Genomic DNA, 19,224 nt, shown 5'->3' on the forward strand with positions numbered 1-19,224 from the left:
GATTTGTCCACATATTGAGGTCAGGCTGACTCATCTGTAATTCCCTAGATCCTCCTTCTTTCCTTTCTTAAAGATGGGCATTATATTTGCACTTTTTCAGTCATTTGGGACCTCACCCAAACTCCACAAGTTCTCAGAGGATAGCCAAAGCCTAATCCTTCAGTATCATAAGGTGCATCCAGACCTCCTGCCTTGAAAGCATCTAGCTTCTCTGAGTGATCCCTAATCTATGTTTCCATTACTCTAGATTGTTTCTCTCCTTCCTCATTTTTGTTGTCTCCTGCACTCATCTGGCAGTTGCCCTTATTTGTATAAAAATAAGTGAGAAAATTAAGTGAAAAAGACATTAAATACTTTAGCCTTCTCTGCATTATCCATAAATGGGTTGCCTTCCACCTTCTCATTCTCAACCAATTTCTCCCTGTTTGTGAGCAGTAAGTAGAGAAGAACTTTCCCCCTAGTTTCCCCATCTACCATCCATATCAAAAAGCTATCCCCAATACATCCCAAGAATTTTCTGGACCACTTGTGCACTGCTGTTTTTCCCTCCTATCAATGTCCTGATAATTAAAGTTCCCCATGAGAACCAGATCATCCAATTTGGAAGTTTTCATCAATTGTTTAAAGACGGCAAAGGAAGACAGTCTGCTTGTTGGGATGGTGAGGAGAACACCAATGATCCCGCTAAGGCTTAGCAACCTGCGAGCGTGGTGCTTCAGACCATGAGCACAGTGCTTTGGTCCATGAGCGCGCTGCTTTAGTCTGTTCCTGAATTTGTCTCACCTCCCCCTTTTGGTATGCTGAGCAAATTATTCTCACAACATTATTTAGGAGAAAAGATTCTTGAAATACTAAACTATATATATTATATATTTTATTTAAAAAAAATTAAAATATAAAAAACCTACCAAAACAAAAATGATGTATAATTCTCCTCTTGAGGAGAGCATGCAAAAGAGAATGGATGCCTCCACAGCCTTTGAAAGCAGCGTGGAGCCTTGTGCATCCTGCCACTGGGCAGATGAGGCAGCAAGGAGGCACATGGCATTGGGGCTCGGGATGAAGCTCGCCTGTAGGGGCTGGGAAGTGGAGCAGTTCCCCAGAGCCAGCCGAGCCCACATGGTGCTCAGCTCAGCCCCAGCCCCTGTCACCACCCCTGCCTTGCCTCAGGGAGGAGCCGCTACCATCCCTGTGCTGCTTTCTCTCCCCACAGCGATGCCGGCGTGGTGGGGAGTGGAGTGCAGCTGAAGGGTAACTTACTGCCAGTCCCAGTGCCTCTGCTACACTCCGGGTTTCTAGGAAGCCGGAGCCCAGCTTCTCTCCAGGCTGGTGCATGGCATTATAAAGCTAATGCATGGCAAGATTTTTTTTTGTGCGCGGCCATGCACACACACACCTTAGAGGGAATCTTAGAGAGTGCTACCTTGAGCTAGCCCAGAGGAAACATTTGAACACACAGGTTATGTCAGAAGTCCTACCTTTCTACGGAATGTAGGCACATGACTCCATCCATTTAGTTAAGTGCTTAATGACAATGAATGTCATGGGTTGTGCTGCTGGTAATAGTTATTGGTGTCTCTAAGGACCTATTAGAGTGTGGTTTAAATAAGCACACAGCAGCTATTTAGTGAGTATAAACTTAGAAAAGTCTTTATTTGTACTATCAGCCAGATGATCAGATTGGCTGACAATGGGGACAGTGCACAGTTAAATTCAAATCTAAAGAGCACTGCTATTCTATTCTTCTTTTTATACTTTATACATACATTTCCGTTCTACTCTACTCTTTACATGTTTTTGTGATTTTTTGTATTTAGTGAATCACATTTGGTGCCTTCTATCTTTCAGTGTGCTGATTAATTAACTTATTTAATTACAGCATTCCTACAGACCTTTCCAGGTATATATCAGGCTTTGGTTAGATTATAACATGGTGTTCTTACCTACTATAGCAAGTTGTAGTTATTCTGTCCATCCTAGGATGTTCTTGACTCCAGTGCTTTTCATAAAAGTTTAGACTTGTATATTTTAATTGTTACTGTTCTTGGATTTTCTTATATCCTATTCTAGTAGTGGGAGTACATGTTCCACATCCCAGGAGAGTGGTTTAACTACCAGGCTTCAAAATAATCTGGGTGAGGGACTCCGGCAGCTGAAACTGGGACACTGTACAGAAGAGTAATGAGGCCAGGAAGAAAGCAGGAAAGAGTAAGCCTGACTCTGTAGCTGTCTGGTTAAGGGATGCATCTAGAAGAGGGCACAGCAGCAAGAGGGCACAGCAGCCCCCTTGGATCTCCAGAGATCTAGCAGACCTCCTGAGGCTAAGAAGAAAGGCCTACAAAGGATGGAGGATGGGATTCACCTCCAAGGAGGATTATTCTGCACTGGTCCGGTCCTGCAGGGAGCAAACCAGGAAAGCCAAGGCTGCAACTGAACTCCAACTAGCTTTGAGCATCAAGGACAATAAAAAGTCCTTTTCCAGATATGTGGGGAGCCGGAGGAAAAGCAAGGGCAACATTGGACCCCTGCTAAACCAGATGGGACAGCTGACAACTGATGCCCAGGAAAAAGCCAACCTATTAAACGTGTATTCTGTGTCGGTCTTTCATGGGTCCCATGGGACGCCCATGCCCACTACAAGACAGGGAGGTCCAGGTGAGGGAGATCCCCTGCCCTCCATCAATGCTGACCTCATGAAGGAACACCTTGACAAGCTGGACACCTTCAAAGTCAGCCAGCCCTGATGGTTCACACCCAAGGGTACTCAAGGAGCTGGCTAGCATCATAGCCCAGCCTCTGGCATGGATCTTTGAGAACTCCTGGTGCTCTGGTGAAGTGCCTGAAGACTGGAAGAAGGCCAATGTGGTGCCTATGTTCAAGAAAGGGAGGAAAGTAGATCCGGCAAACTACAGGCCCATCAGCCTGACTTCTATCTTGGGGAAGATCTTAGAAAAGTTTATTAAAGAGGCCATCCTTAATGGACTAGCAGACGCCAACACGCTGAGGGATAGCCAGCACGGGTTTGTTGTAGGTAGGTCTTGCTGAACCAAACTCATTTCCTTCTATGACCAGGTAACCTATCACCTGGACAAGGGAGAAGAGATTGATGTCATATATCTTGACTTCAAAAAAGTCTTTGATCTGGTATTCCATGATCACCTCTTGGTGAAACTGGCCAATTGTGGCCTTGGGTCCACCATGATCCACTGGCTGGGAAATTGGTTCCGTGGTCAGACCCAGAGGGTAGTAATTGATGGCAGTCACTCATCATGGTGTCCTGTGACCAGTGGGGTCCCCCAAGGCTCTGTCTTTGGACCCATATTGTTCAACATCTTCATTAATAATGTGGACATTGGTGTCAGAAGCGGACTGGATGAGTTTGCCGATGACACCAAACTTTGGGGTAAAGCATTTACACCTGAGGACAGGAGGGCAATCCAGGATGACCTGGACAGGCTCAGCAAATGTGCGGATGAGAACCTGATGGTGTTTAACACTGAAAAATGTAAGGTTCTCCACCTTGGGAAGAAAAACCTGCAGCATCCTTATAGGCTTGGCAGTGGTATGCTGGCTAGCACTACAGAAGAAAGAGACTTGGGGGGTCATCATTGACTCCAAGATGAACATGAGCCTGCAGTGCGATGCTGCAGCTAGTAAAGCGACCAAAACACTGGCGTGCATCCATAGATGCTTCTCAACTAAATCCCGGGATGTCATTCTCCCCTTGTACTTGGCCACAGCTGGAGTACTGCATCTAGTTTTGGGTTCCACAACTCAAAAAGGATGTGGACAAGCTTAAGAGAGTCCAGAGAAGAGCCACACACATGATCAGAGGTCAGAAAAATAGACTTTACTATGACAGGCTGAGATCCATGGGGCTCTTTAGCCTGGAAAAGTGCAGGCTCATGGGTGATCTGATGGCCACCTATAAGTTTATCAGGGGTGACCACCAGTATCTGGGGGAATGTTTGTTCACCAGAGTGCATCCAGAGCATCTCGTGTATCAGTGTCCCTGCACTTCAAAATGGCAGTAGGGACACTTTATCTAAAAATTGTTGAACAAGCTTTAGATAAAGTGCCCCCACCTCCATTTTGAAGTGCAAGGATGCTGATACATGAAACACCGGAGGCTGCTAGAGCACAGTAATTGCCATGCTCCAGCAGACTCGATTAATTGAGTAGACAAGATTAATTGAGTCTAATCCAACATGCTGGGATTACAGCACATCGCAGCATTCTTCCTACTCATGTATAAGCATCACTAAGCACTTTCTTCCAGGCAGAAAGACAACAAGGAAACAGAATTGATTTAATAAGGTCTAGATTGTGGCTTTGCCTCAAATTTTGCATGTAGGGGGGTATGTTGTTGTGCCACTCTCAGCAGGAACAGAGAACGGGATAATACTTCTTAAGGGTGTGATTCACTTCTCTCTTATTCCTTCAGAAGTGGGTGGAGTGGAAGAAGGAGCAAGTAGAAATTTGTCCTTTGCCAGAGTCAAGCTCTCTCTCTCTTACATACATACACAGATTATTGGCTCAGTCAATGCTTTGCTCACTTCCTGTCCACCTGCTTGGCATGGGAGGATCAGAGAGACACGAATTAAATTAATTTATCTTGTTTCAGAGCCAATCATTATAATAAAGACTTTAGTCTTCACTTCTGTGGCAGCCAGAGTCCAGCAACTCTAAGCAGCCTCAGTTATACATATTCTTTATATAACAAACACAAAATATTAAATTATAGCTGGAATTGGCATTTCAAGTTGCTAAAACAGCTAAAATCTTTAGTCTGCTAAATATATTAAAGCCAGCAAAAGCTGTCCTGCAGACATTGTGAATATATTTGACTGTAGCTGAATTTAAAGAAGAAAACTTAACACCGGAAAGCTGGAGAAATTATTTTGAGTCCTTCAAATTTAATGATTTGCAAACAGAGAGAGAGAGAGAGAGAGAGAGAATATTTTGGGGGTGGAATCTGAATGAGATATTTGAGACGACTTTCAATAAAATGACTATGAATCTTGAAATATATATGCCACAAGCTGTAGAATTAGGCAGCACTCATATTTTCAAAGATCTTTAGGGAGCTAAGCATCTTGGCACTTTTGGCACTGCAGAGAAGCAGTGGGGGCACATGGCTAGTCTGGTCTGAACTGGCCAGAGAGGGGTTTAATTTCACCAGCTCTATCCCACTGGCAGGGACCTGAGCCAGGTCTGCCAGGCGCTCCCCCATGCTGCTGCAACAGGGGAGCACCATGGCTCCTGAGGCAGAAAAGGCAGGGAGAAGGGTTCGTCTCCTCTCTATCCCATCGGCAGTCAGGTCGGTCCACTGTCACTGCTGCACTCATTTTCTGTCAGGGAATAAGCCCCATGTTGTTCCCTCCACCAGAGGGAAGGGAAATAATCCCAGCCCTGCTTCACCCCCTTCAGGGTCCCTGCCCACTGGAATCTGGTTGTGCCCCTGCCTGGCCACTGCAGCAGGAGGGGACAAGGCACTTGATGGGGGCAGCAGATCCTGTTGTAATGTTGTGGAGTGCAAGCCCCTTCCCAGTGGGGGGGCCTCACTGTAAGGTGGGCAGAGATGTGGTGAACTGCACATGGCAGGGCAGGGCAGGGCAGAGCCGTCCGAGCTCCCCCAGAGCTACGACAGCCTGTAGCAGCTTTCCTCACCCCACAGCACAGCTCCCTGCTGGAAAGAGGCTCGTGCTTGGTGAAACTATAACAGAGGCTCCTGCTCCTGTCACGGTCACTCCCCACTCATCACTCCAGTGACCAGGCTGGGCCATGGCCAGGCATTGCCAACTGGGCAGATCTGGCCCACAGATGGATTTTGTCTGGCCCCTGGCAGGTCCCTCGGTCCCACCTGGCTGAGGAGCCACTCCTTAGGCACACAGCTGGGCTGAGACTGCTCCATGAGAGGATTGCCTTTCTAGGCAGCCTGGCTTCAGCAGCATCTTTGCTGCTACCGCTGGCCCCAGCCCCACAGTTCAGGCAGGGATCAGCGCACACAGCCCTGACACCACATGCCCTGCACTGGCTCCAGGCTCACCCATCTGGGCTGAGCAGCAGTAGCATGGGAGAGAAACTGCTGCTTAGCGTTCGGGGGGAAATGACCCCTCTCCCTCCCACTGCTGGCACTTCCGGTTTTAGCCACCCAGCACACACATCCAGCAATTGACAACTGTGACAGGTACAACCACCCACCCACCACCAGCAAGGGGTCACCGAGTCTCCTCCCCTCTACAGCACCTGGCATCCCTTCCACATCCACCATGCTCCTGCCCGAAATGGGGCTTGGACCCTTCTCCTTCTTGAGCTGGTTGCATTTCCCAGGATGGGGTCCAGGCTGCTTATGCCACACAGCTGTTCGTGCCCAGTCAACCATACAGATTTTGGTAAAGTGTAACAGTGTTCCTTCTCAAACTCAATTAGCCTTCTCTAACTCATTTTTTTAAACTTGTGCTTTTGAAAAGGGGGAGCAGAAAATTGCAATTGTGGACAATGATATCTTTCTCTTTCTTAAAATCTGTTCAATTCAAGTCTTCCTCTTCTTTTCGGGGATTCCTGTGTGTGGGGAAACTCCAGGCGCTGACCTCTGAAAGGCATGGTGGTCTGAGTTTCCTAACACCGCCTGGTGGAATTTAGGAAGCAGTTCAGTGCCTAAAAAGTGCGTGTTCCACTTAGAAACGTTAGCAGTTTCCGTGCGGATGCTTCTGTCCAGGGACATTTCTGAACTGCTTCCCAATTGGTGCTATTCTTGGAACGGTTCAAATGTTATGTCTATCTGCAGCATAATTGTCAGTGTTTTGCTTGTGAGAACACTTGCCTTGACAGTAGTGAGCAGTTTGGAGTCTGCCCCTAGCCTACTCCCATCAAGATTCACAAACTACATAAATTTTGTCCCATCTCACCAGATGGCCCCAATCTCATCAGTATTCTCAGAGCACATCTATTAGCTGGAAGTGCTGGGGAATGGTGCTACCCTTCATGCTACCCAGCAGCTAGGTTATTAGCACACTCATCTAGGATGTGGGAGATGAGTCTAATTCTTTCATTCATCTGAGAGGATTCAAACCCACATCCCTCCTTCAAGAAATACGCTAACTTTACGGCATATTCCAGGGTGATGGTATCAGAAAATCTTTTATTCTCTCCCATTAAAATATTTTTGCTTACATTTAATAATTAAATATTTTCTGGGCTGGACTAGGGATAGGAATGTAATTTTGACTCTATCACAGGGTGGTTAAACTGCAGCTCACAAGCCATGTGTGCCATCTCCCCTCCCCCCAGCAATTTACACAAGGGTCCTGAAGAAAGAGAAGTAGATAGTAAATAAATAAATATTATTTTCCTTCTATTCTTTTCTGTTTGCTTTTCTTTACTTCTTGCATATTCTTTTTTCTAAGAAGAAATTTAATGGCAAATGATTGAGTGAATGACCTGGGCAGCTGGGGGCAGAATATGGGCAGATATACCTGGGGTAGGCATATCTCAGAAATGTTGAGTTCAGCAATTCTTAGCCATTCTTAGCCATGTCAAAATTTTGGTTTATGGTTAGAAGGGTGTTACAGGGCACTAAGGCATGCCTGCTCATTTAAGGGCAGAAACAGCTTAGCTAGAGATCCCTGGGAACTAGGCAGAGCTCCCCAGCTGCAAGTTGCCTAGGCAGCAGGCTAATGAGGGAATTAGCTGACACCTGAGCCCAGTCAACTGACTGGAAGGAGGCAGGGCTCTGGCAGTATAGGCCCCAGGGGTGGGGCTGGCTACAGTTAGTTCTGTGGCAGCTTCTAGTCTTGTAGAAAAGAACCACTCAGAGATGTTTAGTTGCCTGATTGGCTGCTTGTAAGACTAATGGGGCTCCAGAGGCTCGTAAGGTACTCAGGGCTACAAAGCATTCAATGCTTGGGGAGAAGTTTGTCTTCTTAAAGAGAGTGTGGCTTTCATGGTTACTATTATGTTATAGCCCAGGGGCTTATATTTATGTTATTTATTTATAAACTCATAGATGTTTGGGTCAGAGGGGACCTAAGCGGATCATTGAGTCTGACCCCCTGCCCTGGGCAGGAAAGAGAGTGGGGGTCAGACGACAATGCATTTATTCTGGTGGACCGGGATGAGGCTAATAAGGGAGGAGGAGGCCTCATTGGGGAACACTACTTTGTAGAGCCCAGCACCAGAGGGGTGCAGGTACAAGGGCACACAGAGCCCAGCGCCAGAAGGGCACAGTGACAGGGGCCAGAAGCAGCAACAACAGGAGGCTGAGTTAGGCCAAGACCTTATCATGGAGACAATATTTATATACCGCCTGCGAGGTATGGGGCATGGTAAAGGGGAGGTCTTGAAGCCACACATTTAGCCCATAAAGCCTAGGGTATCCTGTGAGGCACCGACTTGGAGCAGGACCTGGCAAAGAACATGCAGGGCCTAGTGGGGTTACAAAGGACTGTAGCCACACAGAGACTTGTGGGCAGCCTCCATACTTATTATCTTCGCCAACAAGATGTGGCAGATGAGACTAGAAGGCACCTGCAGGGTGAAGTTGGTATGGCCCTAGGAGTATCATGGCCACCCTTGGAGACCTGTGCCATGACAAAGAGTTAGGCGTTTGGCCACTCTTCTGCTATAACCTAGTGGTTAGAAGGCTCACCTGGGAAAGGTACTTGGGTTCTAGGCCTTGACTGACTGGATGCTTGATCTGAAAATGTCAGTGAGCAGGGACTGGAACCCAAGTGTTCCGTCTCCCAGGCAAATGCACTGACCCCTAGGCTAGAGGGCATGTTCTCAGTCAATACTTAAATATTCCATATAATTCGAAACGGCATCAGCAGGATGGAATGTAGAGTATCCCATATCCCAGAATGTCCTAAGGGTTGATAATTAGGGAAAGAAGGAAATAAAGGTTCAAATCCCCTCCAACACAGGAAGGAACTAAACTGGGGTCTCATGTTCTGGAAGAGGGCTCTATATATTGAATAACTGCCTATCAAGATCAAGCAAGCCAGCCTAATGGAGTACACTAGGGACTGATGTTGGATCCAGCCATATTTAATGTCTTCATTAATGATCTAGAAATGAAACTCTATTCAATGGGAACTACTGTGATGAACAGTGAGGATATAAAATGCAAAGAACCTGGATTAAATATCTACAAAGGGCCTGATCCAAAGCCTGCTAAAGTCAGTTGAAAGACTGTCCTTGAAGTCAAAAAGATCAGGCCCATAGAGATCTAGCCATTAGGGTGGATAGCAAATTCAAATTAAGTAATGGTGTGCAATGTTACTGGACAATGCAACTTCACTATTAGTCTTGGCAGATTTGCGGAAGTATCACATTATGGCACAGGCAGTCAGATTGGATCCATTTTACACATCCTTTAAAAAACATAACATGGCAGATGCGCCATACTTTAGTGCATGGAGGGGACAGAAGCAATCTGTGGGGTTGTGCAGAGGGATTTTGTCCATTTTCCTGACCTGTGGAAAGTTTCTATCACATTTTGTTGTGTTGGGATGCACAGCAGAGGATGCCATGTACGTTAGGTATATGGCAGAGGCATAACACTGTTCCCACTGACAGCATTAATCTGGCATTGAGTACTTTTATTTCTTTTTTGGTTTTTTGTTTGGGAAAGGTATTTTGGAAGGGATTAATATCCTGGAGAGCTGTAGAAGAGTGATCTAAGAGGGCTTTCTTATCTCTAATTTCCATGGTTCTGTTTATAGGATGATAAATAATATGCCTTAACATGGTGTGCATGTGTGTGCTGTGTGTGACTGAGCTACAGTTACTGCAGGAAATATAATCTTGGCTGTTCAGAATTTTATGGGTAAAATCTCATTCATAAAATTACATAGATATATATCTTTGTATTTAATAAAAGAGAGGTAATAGAAAAGTATTGATAGTGCTTATCGCACTTTGTAATTGACAGTTGCTTATTTAGAGAAATTTCCTTTAAAGGCCATTTTATCCCTGGGAAATCACGCAAAAAAATTGCAAATCCTGGCCTGAAGAAACTTCAGAAATGCCTGGCGTAAGAAAACCTTACATCTTTTAATGGGTCATTAGAAAGGTCTTAACAGGTTTGGTAGTCTTTTTTTCCTGGAGGAATTCTCCATCAATTTTGTCTACAGAAAACATTACCACTGCAAAGTTATACTATATAAATTCAGCCTTATTTTGCTCTTTTGGTTTGAGGTTACATTACCACAGACTGATGCAGGCATAATATTGTATGTAAAATAGGGTATTACAACATCTGTCATTGTATCAAAGTCATATGTCTTAAAGTTAGAGTAGTACCACAGAAATTTCATAGACTAACAAAGAGATATTGCTTTGGCATCATATTAGTACCAGTTGTGCTCTGACATAATTTAATACCCTACTTTCCCCCCACTGTTTAAAGCTTGGTATTTATGCAGTAATTTGGGACATATTTTGGTAATGATGTAGATTTATGAAGACTGTAACATGGATGATTCATGCAAAACATTTTTTTTTTCATTTCTGGAAGACTTCTGGCAGGACTTCCAAAACCAAGCCACTAATGTAGCATAAATATAGAGGGGGGATACTTTTCTATTTCTAGAGGGAAATGTATTTAAAATGGGACTTGATTTTAGTACTTAAAGGAATGCCAGAATATAATCATGTCCTACCATCTGGGGTCATGTTCATTCGGAAACTTGAGTTACTTCCCATTGGTTGGTATGGCTTGCTTAGACATCTCTGCTTTCCCACACACATAGCTGTTCTGTTTTGTTTCTAGTGATTGCCATTTTAGCTTCCAGAAAGGTATGAATTTGTAATGGCGCTGGGAGAGATGTCATTTACATGCAGAAAATGCTCTGAGAAAGAAGGGGAAACCCTCCTTGTAATGAAACTCTCTCTAGAGATGAGAGGTTTGGCAAGCCAGAGACAGAACATTTTCCTTTGCCTGAGGTATGCAGTCCTTTACTGGGGATATATGTAAATACCTATAGTAGACTGATGTGAATGTACAATGTATCCCTGACTCCCCAGACTGCAAATAGAAGCATGTTCTGTAAATTAAGCAAATTTAATTTTATATTTATTTTATGTTTTATTACGGTAGCCTATCATTTAAAGGGAATTCTGCTCTTTTTTTTTTAACCTTGACAATTTGCTAGAAATAATGTGCCAATGGTGAAATTACTTCCAATGCTAACTCTGGGAAAGCAGTGGTTTGATAGGCTAGCCAATTCAGCCTGCTGACTTTTCTCCTTATGTCAGCTGGCAAAATTCATTTCATTTTCTCTGGGTTCTGTGACCTCTCTCTTTGGGAGAGGAAGTCATGCTGAGTTGGAGTGCAGCAGAAATGTGGTATAATCTATATTGGTTCCCTGTTGTGCCCAGGTGACTGAGTTATGCTGTCTCTATGCTTGTCCCAAATGGGAAATGACAGCTTCCAGAAACTGCTTCAGTATCCTGGAGACCGCAGCCTGATTAAGTCCTATGATCTGTGCAGTGACCCAGTGGAAGGAGCCTGAGGCCAGGATGACCAAGCACTAACACATAGGTAGAGAGGCAGCAAAGTAAGTGGAGCAGCCAGGTATTGGCTCATTGTGCACAGTACTGCAGAGGCAGCTAGCATGATCAGGGCAGCTAGCATGAAGTGTACCTCTGAAGGCAGGTGAGCTAGGCCACGGAAGTTGGCATGCAAGATGCACGTATTCTCTAAGACACTTGGTTGTGGCTTCTGTCTCTTTAGATCCTGGAGCATTTCAGCATGGTTTGGACCGTGGAGGAAAGGAGGTGGACCTTGCTATTCAGCCTCTCTCCATCCTCTCCATCCATGCTACCTGTTCCCTAGCTCTGTGCAAGCATACCCACATTTTCCCGGAGATGTTCTCCCAGCATTTATGGGCCTGTCTTTATGGGCCCTCCTCTCCCCTACCTGACTACCACAATGGCCCTACAATATTCAGAATTTCCCCAAGGGAATTTTCTTTTAAGCTACACTCCAATCCCGTGCAGCTACTTATCTCCCCTACAACTAACCAGTTTCCCTTGTACCCCTTCTCAGTCACCTCTTTCTTTCTCTCTTTCTGTCTTTGGCTGGCTGTTGGGACAGATGCAGTCTCAAAAAAAGACATTCAGGGGTTTTGGCTTCATATTGAGTTTTTAGGCTGTTGATCTCATGTCAGTATTAATTGCTTGTTCAGATTAAGTCCCACCTAAGTATGTATTCACGATGTATTGATATGTGCACATCCTTGTGATAGCATCACATTTACTGACTAATATATTTAGGTTAATCAAATACTTATTGGAAGTAGAATAGGCTCAGTCTAAATGCTCTATATTTGGACAAGTTTTGATTAGCACTAGCACTAAAACACCTCAAGTTTGATAGTTTAGATTCAAACAATTAAATCTTCTTTTAGTTAACAGGAACCTGAAATCCCACTCATATCACTGCCTTGTACCTTGTTAAGCATTTACAACTACCAAAAAATATGCCTAAGCAAACAGGAGAGATTGACTCAATTGTCTAGTGATTGGGCACTCATGATATGGACAATCCAGGTTTAATTTTTTGGTCCAATATTTAAGAAATAGAACTGTCTAAATTGAATAAATTAAAGGGGACTACTTTGCAATAGCCTGAATAGTAAGGTATCTGCCTAGGCTGTGGGAAATTCAGACCAGGGACTTGAACTGAACTGGGCAGAGAAAGGACTTGAATTTGGGTCTCCTGCATCCCAGGTGATTCCCCAAACAGCTGGAATCTTGGCTCTCCATTAGTGAGATTTTTCTCTTTCCTTGAAAAGAACTGAAAAGTCTCAGTTTCATCCAAATGCAGAATAGGATTTATTTTTGTATTGGTGGTCAGTCCTGCAGAGGGCATGAAAGCCAGGCTAGGGTGAATTCTATACTTTGCACCTCCATACCACTTCATGAGCCCTTCCTTGCTTCTGCCTTGTGGACTCTGCCATTCCCATGAAAAACAGTCCCAGCTACACTAAGTGTCTCAATGCTCTGAAGTAGATGCCCAACTTTTTTGGCAGGTCTGCCAGAAATTAATTCTGCATCCTCCCCAAGTGCCACTCTAATCCTCTTCCCCTGCCTGATCTGCCTCTCTGTTTTATGCTTCCTTCCTTGTTCCTCCTTCCCAATTCGCTGCTGTGCTTTCTACTTCTTGCCCTATCTGCTGGTGTGCTGCTTGTCCCCTCTTCTGTGCCACACACAGAGGCTGCCCATGGACACCCATGCTGCAGGTTGGACACTCTTGCCCAGAGTCTTTCCTGGCAGCCAGATGCAGTGGGAATGGTGAGCCTTATACTCTTCTTTAGCAGGCTCTAGCATGTTATGTGGTTCAACCATGGGCTCCATGGAGCGGCCAGCATTGTGGTGGAGTTGGAACTGTTCCAGCGTGGAGTGGTTCGCAATTTGACCCTAGCCATTATTCTTATCCCCCGCAAGGGCTGATTTCTCTATGCAGCAACATATGCTTTGGGTCCCTGATGGCTGTGGGCCAGATTCTGGAGAGCTGAGACTGAAGGCAGAAAGTGAGGTCTGAACTGCTATGACTGAATGTGGGAAGTTCTCCTGTAGAAACCATAGCTGTTGGTGGCCATTGAAAAGTTTTCTGAGCACCATCTGTAGGTTTATTTACAGGAAATATGCTCCCTTGCTTTCTTGATTTCCTCTGATCATCTTCTCCCAGAGTGCCATAATGGTCCACAAGGTTTCATCATTTTGGTATATCAGGACTAAGAAATTCTGTCAGGAATCTGGTTAGGGATGGTCTTCATGGACAGGGGCTGGGATGAGGAGAGGTACTTGGAACTACTGTTTGGGGTGTGACCTCCTAAGTAGTGGGTGTTTACATACTGTGGATGTCTGCTGCCCTCAGGAAAGGATGGATTAAGGCTTGTCAGCTACTTGTTAGCAGTGCTAAATGCAAGCATTATTCTCTTAAGTCCACCAATGCCTGGGTGTCTGCACTGTGTTTGAGATTTAACAATATTATGCTTGGCACTATCCTCACCTGCTGTCTGCCTGCATCTAGCTGTTCAAGCTGTGTCGGGGTCTGTGAATTGCCCTCTTGAGGCAGGATGCTTGTATTCATTGCATGTGTGGAAAGGCTTGGCACATAAATGTGAAATGTACAAAGTGGGAAGTTAAATGTCCCCACTGTTCCCACGGTTGGGGATCCTAGCCACCTAACAGGGACAATTCAGATTGGCTTCTGTGTTCAGGTACTTCATGGTTTAGTGGGGCACCACTTTCACCAGTACACCTACTGAGATAAGTTGAATTTGGTGCTTAAATACTTTTGAGAATCTAGGCTGAAAATTCTTTGGAGTAAGAGCCACATCAGGTACTCTTGTTTCCTTTGTAAAATGTCTGACACATTTTTGGATGCTATATAAGTAATAATAATCTCTAATAATGACTCATTTATGAAAGCTATTACTTGCCTCTCATTTTCTTTTTATAGAGTTAAAGATAAAAGCAAAACTAGTATATATTATTTTATTGGACTTCTTAGAGCCAACAAACCCAGGAAGTTTGATGCTACAAGTGTAATTTGGGCTTCGTGTCTTAATGGAATTAGGTACAAATCAGAGTTTAACATCTTGAGTTTATTAACATTTTTGCATTCCTTTTTACTGAGTTAGGGAGCTTTTAGGCTAGCTCTATGCAGCTGAAATGGTAAGATTAGTAATTATGTGCAGTCTAGCAATGTGGCAAAAACTGCCCGAATTGGATAAAAAAACTAAATCAACAGAAATAGTTTAATTTTTTCAAGTGAGGTGCTTGCCTTTAAAGAATTACTTACTTTGCCCCAATAGGGTGGCAGGTCACAGTCTCACTTAAAACAAGAGAAAAGATGAAATAGGCTCTTACTAATCTTGCTGTAACCTCTAGAACAGCTGTTGCTATGGTAAATATATTTCTCAGAAACTCTCCTGAATATTACATGATGATCTTAATCCTTCCCCCATATATGCATTCAGAATAGGACAGAACACTTTTTTGTATCCTATCTTTTCAGGTTTTTGTTATATTTGATCTATTCAATGTATGCAGGTATTGATTTTTTTTATAGCACCTACCACCTTTACACAGGAGACACATCTTGATGAGTCAGGGTCATATTATGTTTAGAATACCTATCTTATCTTGGAAAAGACTAAACTAAAATAGGTTAAAAGCCAGCACTCAGATGGTTAACATGTCTTTGTTATTGCGTTATTTTTATAGAAATGCTAGCCAGATTTCCCAGGTGCAATCTCTTCACCTTTGACACAGCATTAAAAAATCTGTGCATTAGGAAAATACATACAGATATACCCGTGGTTATTCTTCTTTAAAAAGAAAGAGGGACAAAGAAAAATCCTTCAAACCTGCTATAAGCTCATCCAAAGGAAATAATATTAAAGATCCGGTGTAAGGCAGAATTTTGGATCAGCTGTATGCAACTTTTCATCAGTATGGTTCTCTATAAAGAAACACTTTCCAGCGTTGCTCCTTTCTCTTTATAAATGAACTAACCTCAGACGTTACTAGGCACCCAAACAACTGAGCTGTTTTAGACTCACAGTGCATTAATAAATTATGATGTTTATGAAAGATATTGCAGACATTTTTCCAAGGCAGTGACAAATCCCATAAAAAACCCAGAGTCGAAAAAAGCTCTCTGAGTTTTGTTGTTTTTTTGAAGGCTCAGGACATAGAACTCTGATGTTGAAAGAGCATGCCCGTAAGTTGAAAGACTACCATTTATAATCTCTGACATGAATGCTAGGGAAAAAGTAGATTTCCCAGGAAAATTCAACTGCTGCCTGAGTTAGCTAAATGGTTTATGTGTATGTATGTTTGTTTCTTATTTAGTGGTAGTCCAATAGAATTCTATCAGGTCAAATGTAAAAGTCTGAAAATCTACTGTTGAGAGAGCTAATACCAGCAGAGGCAGAGAGAAGATGGCAGGCACTGTAACAGATTGCATGCATATTCCTTAATGGCTTTCATTTTTGGGAGGGTGAAACATAGATCTCATCCGTCAGTTGTTCTTCTTGACCTCACATAACTTTTAAGAAGATTTAAAATGACAAATAATTGCTATTGAACTGGATGACTGATATACATTGCCAGTAATGATGTCAAAGTATTATCACATCTTTACCTCAGTAATATAGGGAACCAGTGACCTGCATTTCATGTGAGTGTACAGAGGATGCAAAGGCAAATGATTCATTCCATTTATCTGGCCGAAATAATGGAATTTATACAGACAAAATTATACAGTGCATATGGGATATATATAAAAAATGCAAACAATTAATGCGAAGGTCTTTGCCCTACACTTATTACAATTGGAGAAAATTATTTGTGTAGTTGTCGCCAAGAAAAGTAAAGAAACCAGGATTAAGTCAGTAGCTTAGTACTCTATAAGATTTTTTTCCACATAGATTCTTTCTTCTGGTCCACCTGGCTTTAGAGTAGCTCGCTCAGTATTCAGGAGATAGAGGGAGAATAGAAATGACACAAGGCAATAGTCATCCGTAACGTTGCAAGACAGCAAACACATCACAAGTGACATTTTGTCAATAAGTCCTGACGCAAACAGGAGGTAAAAACAGAGGAAAAACCAGATGCTCTAGTAATGCAGGAAATCTTGAGGGTGGATAGATGAATGAACTAGGGAAACATTATTTATGTAAAAATAGTTTATTGGAAAACAATATCTGACTCAGATTTGTGAACTCTTAGGGTGCCTGTAAACATGCCGGGAGCCTAATCTGATGCACTGTAATTACAGTGCATTGGAGCAGACTCGATTAACTGAGTCTATGGCAGCATGGTAATTGGTGTGCTCCAACCAGCCTCCACATCTTGCATATTAGCGTCCCTGTGCTACAACATGGTGGTGGGGGCACTTGAACTAAAGCTCATTCGAGGAGCTTTAGTTCAAGTGCCCATGCCTCTTGGAGTCACTCTAAAGCATCGCTCCAGATCCCCAAAGCAAGTATAAAAACACCTTTAATTCCCTGCCTTTTCCTGATGCAGATACTGGGCTAAATTAAGCTTTAACATAACCCCACTGCTTTGTCTGGTGTTATGCTAGGGATAAATTCCTGCTATAAATCACTGAATCACTGAAAAGTATATCTGCTCATAGTAAGGATCAATTTGGACCATAATAAATATAATTTTTGACACCTAAAGTAAAATTCACTTCCAGCTTTCTGTGTGACACTGCACATTTTACAGTCTAAATTGAAAAGGTCCTTTTTTGCTGCTGTTGTTTTGTTTTGCATGGGTGGGTGCACCTACCCACCTTCTCTATGGACACTGACAAACAGAAGGATCCAGGAGCATTTGGGACTTCCATCCCTACCTCCCTGACCACTTTCTACAGATTTCTGTAACTCTTATCTCCATCCAGGAGAGTAGGTAGTTGAGAACAACAGAGGGCAGGTTGCCTTTACCTTTTCCATCTTTGTATCCCAGTGCTCATAAACAGACCCATGCACATGTTGTTGAAACTCTTCCCCTGGGATCCTCCATCTAAATAAAACATGGCTGTATTTGTCTGTTAGTACTAAATAAAGGTGCCAGGTGGACAGGCCTGGAACTGAAAGATCAGCTATTTAGGCAACAAAATGGTACAGCAATGCATTATTCTTTATGCTACCTTGCCAACAAAGTGTAATGGAATAATTTCTATTGAGTCTTTGCATCAAGTCCAGTAGGAATAAAATCATATCCTGCCCAAGTGTTAGGAACACCAGGGTTAAAAAGATAATTCTCTCCCCATGCAGCCCTCCAGTCAGTCCTCATCTGGAACGTCTCTTTTTTTTAAGGCTATGTTTTGGAAAGTCAGTATGTTTTGTTTTGGAGTTTTTTTGGTGATGGCTACAGTCTATGGGCTGGAAAGGTCAAAGACTTTTTTTTTCTCCACTTTAGAATCATTGTGCTTCGATTACAGTTATTAAGCAAACTCCAGACAAACATAAAATGAAAACTAACTAAGGGGGCCTATACATGTGCTCGGGGGTATGGGGGAGGAGGGGCATTTTAGTTATAACAGTTCCTGGAGAGTTGCTTTAATTAAAATGCCTCACTGTCACATGTATTAAGCCCCTGAGGGTTTTAAAAACGGAATACTTTAAACCTCATTCAACATTTAAATAAAGCACCCTAGTGGCCATTTTTAAACTTGTGGAGGCTTATACACATGATGATGAGGCCATGCTGGAGTGTTCTAGAATTAGAATGTAGAGCAGGCTTGATTAATTGAGCCTGCTATGACTCATTTTAATTAGAATGCTAACCAGCATGTGTATAGGCAGCTTAAGTGCATGAAGGACACATATGCAAACAACATGTTTTGTGAGTATGAACCTGTTTTGGGTTGGTCACCTGCATCTAGGAAAGAAGCACAAGAGACAATAAACTCTGCAAGTTTGACCTCTGCGAGAACTTCTCTTCAATTATCTCATGAGGTGTGGCATACGCAGGGGAGTGGGTAGGGAGGTGTTCCAGATCACTGTACAGTGGTGGGCGAGGTCAGGGCAGAAGTCCTGAATGCTCCTGATTTCTAACATTTTCCTCCAGGTGGAAAGGATATGGATACGGACATGGCTTCATGCTTCCTAGAACATAGGCCTAAAAGTGAATGCATCCATACAAAAGGTCACCTTTTAATTTTCACTGGTCTTCCTTTCTGGAAAGGGTGCTGGGCTTTTGCTCCAATGAGAATAAAGTTATCACAATAATATCAGTAGTTTTCTAACATTTAGGGAGGAGAGGAGGAATGTGCCAAGCATCAAAGTAAAGTCTTCAGGGAGGAGGTTTTCAAAGGCATAAATAGAAGTGGGCAAAGGTCTGGCAGTAAAGATGAAATTACCCATTACATTTAGACTATACTAAATCTGTGGAGTAGTAAGTGGAATTAAAGTTAGAACATGCTGTGAGAAGCCATGCATTAAGGATTAATACCATTTCTTGCCTGGACAGCTCTGATTCACCACTAGAGAGCTGGCAAGCAGGGACATGGTTAGGAGCCAGGATACCTGGGCTCTATCTTTGCTCTGGGTGGAGGGTAATTGGCAGTAGTGCATCCTGGAATACTGGAGGACTTCAAATGGTTTATATTATCTTCATGGAGTAGACTGAAACAACCCTAACATGAGGTAGGTAGCATGCCCCAGAGTTAAGCCTCACTTGAAATGGTGTAATTTT

The sequence above is a fragment of the Crocodylus siamensis genome, chromosome 1, assembly GCF_052110815.1.
Source record: "Crocodylus siamensis isolate JL-2025a chromosome 1, ASM5211081v1, whole genome shotgun sequence".
Lineage (NCBI taxonomy): Eukaryota > Metazoa > Chordata > Crocodylia > Crocodylidae > Crocodylus > Crocodylus siamensis.